This window comes from Etheostoma spectabile, chromosome 6 (genome assembly GCF_008692095.1).
Source record: "Etheostoma spectabile isolate EspeVRDwgs_2016 chromosome 6, UIUC_Espe_1.0, whole genome shotgun sequence".
NCBI classification, from domain to species: Eukaryota; Metazoa; Chordata; class Actinopteri; order Perciformes; family Percidae; genus Etheostoma; species Etheostoma spectabile.
Genome location: NC_045738.1, coordinates 5,583,563 through 5,591,972, shown reverse-complemented (window position 1 = coordinate 5,591,972; position 8,410 = coordinate 5,583,563). Strand labels below are relative to the sequence as shown.

At 43.8% G+C, this 8,410-nt stretch overlaps 1 protein-coding gene across 3 annotated transcripts in view; it reads left to right on the top strand.

Moving 5' to 3' along the window:
- The first annotated feature begins 1,938 nt into the window (after positions 1–1,938).
- Positions 1,939–8,410, top strand: part of hivep3b (HIVEP zinc finger 3b) — a 38,442-nt gene continuing 31,970 nt past the window's right edge. For 2 of the 3 annotated variants that reach the window (XM_032518078.1, XM_032518075.1), the window contains exon 1: positions 1,939–2,203. The gene's annotated coding sequence lies outside the window, so the exon portion shown is untranslated. The remainder of the gene's footprint in view (positions 2,204–8,410) is intronic. The other variant, XM_032518076.1, reaches the window with a different exon arrangement.

The window sequence follows — 8,410 nt, the reverse complement described above, 5'->3', positions numbered from 1 at the left end:
TTCCTCCTAGGACAGATTTAAGAGGCTCTCTGTATTTGGCCATTGGCTCCAGTGTCATAAATCCCACCTTAATTTCCTCTGTTATCATCAGATGCAATTTGTCTCTGTAATAAGAGATCAGAGGCTGTAATGTGCTGATTATGAACCACTCAGGGTAGCTCTGCAGCCGTGCTCAGTTAGACATCCTGGGATTTTCAATTGCAGATTGACTGAAACAATGGCTATATTGCAGTGTCATCCCTGACCTTAATCTTTGCCTCCCTTTTCCCACATTAGTCTGCATTTTGCATTCACTTAAAAAGAAGGTCACTCTCTAAGGTGAAACACACAGATAATCACAATGTTTTGGTTCCTGATGTCGATTTGGATATGCACTGTTTTGTGAGAGGATTGTGCATCCCCTTTGACAGAATGACTGGGAATGCCTGTCTAAGGTGTAATTGGGTTTCAAGAGTGGGATCCAGGCCCATTAAATTATGTGCTGCATGCAGGGGAGCTAATTGAGTCTGAGCCCTGCTGGCATACTGCATGTGCACTAGAAACATTTATCCAACATTAAACCCTGATTAGGCTTATCGGGATGGGAAACCTGTAGCTGGATGGAGGCTGATGCCTGCCACACTCATTGCGTAGTTTTTTTCCAGTGAGCAAATTGTGAGAACTAATAGATCTGCCTGTTTCTCATAAATTGTTAAACTTCCACTGGACTTTCAGCGTTTTCGTTTCATTTTGTTCGATCACTTCCTTTCTCTCACTCCGGCCACAGTGCAATGCAGTCACTAAACTGGAAAGACTGAGTGTGTTTAAGTGTGTGTAGGGCTCTCCTGTGCGCATGCTCCCCCTTAGCTCAGAGGAGCAGCTAATGCAGTTATATAACAGTCAGTGCAGCCGGCGTCTGCTGTGAGCCAAATGCCAGGCCAGTCTGGTTACATAAGCCTGTCAGAGTCATATTGTAGCAGCACGGAGAACTCACACCACAGCAAGTCCCTGTACTCCCTCCGATTGTCTCCTGCTCTGTCTCTCACATCCCTCTACTGTCTTTCTTTGTTCTCCTCTCCTCTTTTTTAGACACATCTCCCCACCTTGCCTCCCTCCCACCTTTCCTCTACTTTCCTTCCCTTTCCTATGTGCTGCGGAGCTGTTCTTAACACTGGGAACAAAGAGTTAGCCGGCTGGATGTAGACAGCTCTGAAAATATGAGACAGAAAAGAGTGGGACTAACAGTTTACCCTCCAATAGACATCATGAAACATATCACTATTGTCCTTATATGACTTCTTTTTTTTTTTAAACAGCAGCTTTATTTCTCCATTACCTGTGCACCGTTACAGTGATGTGATGCCAATCACCACCACATTTGAGCCCTGATGTCCACTGGCCTTTAGAGCACCATTTGATCTCAAGGATACTAATGCATGCAGCACATTTACCAGGACTGGTTCTCTCTGTGGCCTTTACTGGATCTGACCCGCATCACTCCCCGACGCTTCCGTCCCTTAGGTATGAGGAGAACAGGTCAGTTAGAAAAGAGATCAGCAGGGAATTCACTCAGCTGTTTGCAAAACACCACCTGTGACCACACAGAAGCAGTTAATTGATTTGTGGCCCCAGATCCTAACCTCCATTAAATAGCCTATCTCTTGTGTGTGATGCAATGTCAGCATCTCTTTAGGTCGGCTATTCATTCATGTGGTTTATTAAGAGCGTTTGTGTGGCGGTATGAGTCGGTGGGGATGAAATATTGCTGCAGAATTAGAGAGAAATGTGAAGTAAACCAGCTCAGAGCATGAGGTTGCCTGGCTAGTTAGAATTAATAGCATTAACCAGGAAACCTGTCCTTTCAACCAATGGCTGCCTCTGCCACCTCATGATTATTTACGCAGTGGGCTCGACGCGCCAGCCCACTGGTGGAGGCTGAGAAGGGGGGCGGCGCCCATCGGACCTGCCGTGCGGGGTGGTGCGGAGCCGCCGAGTGTGTTTTGCGTAGGGCGAGATGTTGTTTTGTTGTGGCGATCAGCTGAATGTGGCATCGCTGACCGGTCTGACACAACAGTGGGAAGCACCCCGAGCCCATCCGGCTCTCCCTTCCCATAAACGCGGGCACGGAGAGCAGCTTTATCCAGCATCGCATTCCAGGAAATGCGGACTTCTGGCCCTTTCGCTACGGGATAAATGGCTACAGCGCCCGTACTGTAGCAAGCTGGTAAATATTAACCGTAATAGTATCGCCTGTTTATTGCTACGTTTCCGTTGGGTTGCTGCGGTTGTCAAGTTGAGGAGTGATATGGTGTGAAGTTGAGCGCAGGATCCTAGTCGTGTTTTACAGTAGGTTAAGAAGTTGAGTTGCCTCGTAATATTTTATGTTGATATGTGATGGAAAAGGCGAAGATGAGCTGGACCACAGCAGCAGTCAGTTCAGAGGGAATTTGGAGACTCTAAATGTGTGTGTTTGTGTGTTTGTGTGTTTGTGTGTGTGCGCGCGCGCGCGCGCGGTGGAGGCGCTGCACACACAGCTGACAGCATATGCTTCATACCTTCATTCAACCCGTTTGTCCTTAGCATAGGCTACCGTTTGAGGAGAGCAACAGTGCGGACTGACACACAGAGGCTATACGCACATAAGATTTCCGAATCAGGCCTGTAAACTTTGTACTATTTGTAATGGGCTTCACCTACACTTGCAATTTTTTTAGGGGATGACATCATGCTTTTGTACTCGGCTGTAATATGATAGATGTGTGAAGTTAACCAACTGTCAAGTCCCCAAGTGTTATTTTGACTTTTTATTGTCAGACTTCCTACACAGGGTTCACCTTTACAGTCATAATTGCATATAATTGCATTAATATTGCAGTTTCACTTTTGCATGCAGACACAATAAGTGACTGTGTGACTATTGTCTGACATGTTTATTAGGCTAAGTAGTGTCACTGGTAGTCACATTGAGTAGGCCTATTTAGCTGTAGTTTTAACCTTTCATTTGTCTGTCTGTCTATTTATCTATCAGTAGCTTGAATCCCTAAGCATGACTGTGGAGTAAATTAATATAACATACATTACATATCATATATAGATATTACATCAGGTGAAGAAATTAGGGAACTAAGAAGTTTGACATAAAGCAAAGTCATTTAACTTTTTGTGCCTCTAATGCCGGTTTGACAGGAAGTGAGGTAAGTATAGCACTTGAAGAGTGTTACTTTCTGCAGATGAAGACCACAGTCGTTACGCAGCTGTCTGCCCTAAAGCTGGGTGCTGCTGAGAAATACTGTTTTATATCAGTGGAGGTTCAATATCTCCTGAATGCAACTTCACATCCAATCCAAAGGAATGTGGATGGTAAAAAATAACAAAAGCAGTGATGCTGCAGTGTCCTTCCCCGAGCTCCGGGTCTCTACTGTAACAGCACAGAAATACAGTAAAGTGTCAGACCATGGTGGTGAAGGTAGATGAGTGGAGAGAGGCCAATATGCAATTATTTCTTATTGAATCAGCACAAAGTGGCAGTCTTACAGTGCTCCACTCTGGCCTGGATCAAGATCACTTGTGGTGCTTGCTGAAGAAAGGTGCAAGCTCAGCAGGCATCCAAGGAGAGTGCTGCTCCATTTCCTTGCAAATTTCCAAGATTGTTTGACATTGTGAAGCATTTTATTCATTGAAAAGAATCTGGGCTTTGGGGATTACTGCCATTTATGGTTTAAACATGGATGGGGATAAAAGCTAGTCAGCGCTACTTTGATGTTTTTATACCGTTGTAACTTGGCTGAAATCTTAGAAGGTGGCTTGTAAAGAGTAATTACTGCTTTTAAAAGCTGGAAGTGAATGTGAGTATCTGTGTGGCTGTACAACCTGTGTTCATACTTAGCAGTGCCAATTCTTTACAAAAAGTTCTGGTATTCGGTATTGTACAGCTCTAGACGTGCAATAAGATTGTTCAGGTTCAATAAAAGCCAGACATCTCTCTCAGCACTAACACTGATTAGTGAAGGCATCAGTCAGTTAGTTAGTCAAGCAGGTTTGTGTGTGTGTGTGTATATATCTCTTCCTGGCACAAGCAACACACTACATGGAAAAAGGCAGTTTTCTGCCAATTAACACAGAAGCACTCAACACCTCATACAGAATCCCTACTTTCACTCACGTTGCATACCCACTCCACTTCATCTCTCACACTGAGTCAGCCATGCAGGTGGCGACGTGTTGATCTAAATGCATGAGGTGCCACTGGCAGCGAGGGGGACGTGTGGAGTTCCCGCTCAGCCCTTCAGACAAACCTCATGCATATAACAAGGTCTGATAACCGCGGCCACACTGGAGCAAAGGATCAGGCAATGATCTACAGTATTTTTAAAAGTAAAAGCAACAGTTTAGTCTGAACCCTTGATGTGAAATTCTTAGGTGTTACCCGGATAGTGTGACCCTGAAGAAAAAGTGAACAAGTGTGTCAGTTTGCAGACTGGTCTGCTTCACGGGGGACTGTTGGCTTGACAGATTACACAAAGTATTAAATGGCATGTGTGAGCATGTTTAAAATTGAGCATGCAAGAAGGATGGCATTATCAGTCTCCTACAAGAAAAAATAAACACACACATACACACACACACACACACACACGCACACCGAGTGAAGGCTGTAAAATCCTGGTGACTGGTGGACACAACCTTTTCATGTCCCTGCTGTTGGTCATTTATTCTGTTCTCTGAAGCACCTAAGAAGAATAGACCCACTGTAGTGCTGGGAGACCGGAGTGAACCAGGAACAAGACTTTTAGAGATACACACACACACACACACACACACACACACACACAGACACACAATGCAAAATCGAGGCCAGGAGTGCCAGTCTGGCAATTTCACAAATGCCCTACTAGCCTAATATTTTTATTGTTACATTTTAATGTTTTCTGAATAAATGTTTTTTAGTCCTGTGGTTTAACTCTTTAGCTTTTTTACAGTGTGTGTGTGCGTGTGTGCGTGCGTGTGTGCGTGTGGTGCAGATGTCTGTCAGTGTCTGGCCCCGACTCAACTTCTTGCCCATGCCATTGTGTTGGCTGCCCCTTTAAATGCAGATAGAATTTCCTTGTGTTTGCCAGAGAGCAGTAGTCTGTATAGGTGTGTTCCTGCCTGGCCCAGGGCAATATGTGGACGAGGATGTACAGGCGGCACAGGGAGCAGAGATCAGCAGAAAGGTTTCTCATCCAAACACTCCTCTTCGTAAGAGTTAATCATTACCTACTTTGGCACAGTTGGTAGCCTGGAATGTCAGGGGGTAATCCTGCCCTCAAAATAGGCCACAAGTTTATTACATCACTCCAACTTTTGACTTGGCCATAATGTGTCACTCTGACTGGATTTGCATTTTCAGTTGTTCCCATCTGTATATGTTATAATCAGTGGCTTTCTTGTATCAACATTGAGGGCATTTTTGTGCAGGTGTTCATTTTCCACAGAGGCCAGTGTTGTGCAATAGTGATTGTAAGCTTCTGCGCTGCTCACCACAGGTATGTCTGTGAAGGGCTCAGCCAGGATCTCATTGGTGAGGCTTGTGTAATGCTTGGGAGGGAAAGGCTGCTTGGGACTGCCCAAAGAAGTGATAACACACGTAGTAGCTTCTCAATTACTGGATATTTATATTTGAATGAAGAAATTAAACCTTGCCCTCGGGAGGTCAGGCATGTTAGTAGCTCTCTTGTAAGGGCTCTGTGTTGCCTTGAAGGATTAGCTATAGATGCATGCCCAGTGTGCACATTGATCGTTGATGCAGGCAAGGAATCATATTTCACGTCTAGATATCTCTGCCTCTTCCAAATCTCTCTCTGCGTCCCATGATACCCCTCTGACCACACCCCTCAGCACACACTGCATCTGCACAGATCACAGATCACAGTCTCCAGGTGTCTATTCACCACACTCATCTGTGTTGATTTACTTACACCTCTAAAGTAAACTTTCTTATTGGATGCCATATTGACGTGTATTATGTATATATATATATATATGTCTGAGAACATGAGGGAGAAGAAGAGAGACAGTAAAGTAAACTTTTCTTCATGTACTATACTGGCTTCAATTTTTATTTTACGTCTTTAAAGTCCTCTCCTCTCCTCTCCTCTCCTCTCCTCTCCTCTCCCCTTGTTCCTTTTCCTCTCCAATGCTTTTGTTTGTCTTTTTTCTTCTTGTTTCTTTTCCAGTCCTCTCCTTTTCTCTTCTTGTTTCTTCTGCTCTCCTTCTGACTTCTGATGTTTCCTTTCCTCTGCTATCCTTTTCTCTTCTCTCTTTTCTTGTTTCTTTTCCTCTCCTCTCTTCACATTTGCTCTCCTCCTCTCTTGTTACTTATTCTATCCTCTCCTCCTTCTCTGGAGTCCTTTGTCTCAGTGTGTACAGTGTCGCTGCAGTAAGTGCGAGTGCGGATTGGAGGGGATTTCTGCTCTGTAAGGGGGGGATGGGAGGTCTTTGGGAGGAAAATCCTTCCAACTCAGCCACCGATCTTACCGAGCAAATCAAGGCAGCAGGGGATGCTCCAGCACAAATCTCCCTGGCCAAGTCACTGTCACTGAAGCACAGCGGTTGAACTAACCCCTGGACCCCCTCCTTTAGCGGCACTGTTTATAAAGCTCTGTGAAATCCATGGAACAGCCTTCAGTAGAATCCAGATGTGTTTTGTCTCTCTCACAGTGCTGTCAGTCTGTGTTGTGCCATGTTCAGCTTCGAGGAACACTCTCGTACCTAGCATGCTTTTATTCAATGAGATGTGTTGGCTTGCAGGGAGCTCTGAGGCATGCTCCTTTTGAAATTCTGGGCCATACTCTGCTGTATGATCCATAATCTAACATACTAAATATCTGAAACAAGTTGGCCTGTATGTGTGCTGTGCAGCGGCACACATACAGGCCGTGTGCATTAGTTATTAGGGGTGGGAATCACCAGACGCCTCCCGATACAATATCATCACAATACTTATGCCACGATACGATATTATTGCGATTTTAAACATATTGCAATGTTCTGCGATATATTGCAATTTATAACCTTTTTTTTCCAACTTCTAATTATTTCCATTGTCCAATGATGTCCCCAAAAGGAAACTTTGTAAACATATGTTTGATCTAACAAACATACATTTCTCTGTTTGTTCATATCACTTCAATTGTATTGCTTCTAAATGGGATTGTCAAGCAGACAAACTGACCAACACATATATAATAAAAGATCGATACTTGGCGCCTGTGTATCGATACAGTATTGCCAATGAAAATATTGCGATACTATGGTGTATCAATTTTTTTCCCCACCCCATTAGTTATTTACCACCTAGTCCCTGTAGACAAGCTGTGCGCTGACATTGTCATGTAAAGTCATATAAAGAACACCTGATTTTAGAGGCTGTTAATTATGCAGTGTGGTCCACTGCCATCACCTGGGAAGGTCATTTGCTCCTCACCCCATTAAAGGGCACAAAACTCTCCAGATGTTCGTCTGTGTGTGTTGCGATGGGGTAACATTTTTCACTTTTGTTGAGGTTTTGCGAAGCTACTGATGCTGTGCTGACATCCTGTTTGAGGTCAAAACTAACTTTAAAAGGGTACAGGTTTCGCAGTTGTCTTCCATTTGATGTCACACTGCAAAAAAAGGTGTATTTACACAAGACGTGTTTGTGTACACTGTTTAGGTATGTCTCTGCATGTTTATATATATTCTGTGACTGTTTATGTGTACCAGGTTTTTTGCTGATGCTTCCATATTGCAGCCCCTAAGCGAGGGCGTCTGTTTCACCTAATTGAAGGTCAATATTTGCATGAGCATTCCTACAGACAACTTTCCTAGCTTGGTCTAGACAGAACACAGGCTACCACTGTACTTCAATAAAATCAGATTGCCTGTCATATTCTAGTCTAGCACTGCCAAACCTATCTCCCTACACTACGGCACATTTGGACCATGCCAAAGTGGTGGAAGAGTTTTTTTATTGCCAGCTATAATTCTGGATAAGATGGGGGAAAAAGCTGTTTGATTTTGAAACCAATCCAAATCACCAAGTGTAGGCCGAAACTTTGTAAAGCACACTGGTTCTATGGCTAAATACTACTGGGGAATGATTCTGAGAAATGCAGCACATGGCTAATTTAAATTCAGCTAACATGTGGGGGTTTCCCTATTTGATAATACATTTTCTTATCGAGACAGCCACAGTGACAGAAAGAGAGTAAAGACGTGGGATATAATGCAGTATTCCCGTGGTCCACATCTTTTGATTCAGATAAGTCTGTGAGTAACTTGAGTCTAGAGCTAAAACGATTAGTTGAATAATCAATCAGTCAATCGACAAAAAACTAATTACTATTTTGAAAATTCATTGGGATTGTTTAGTCGTTTTTCAAGCAAAAATATTGTGGGGGGGGGGGGGGGG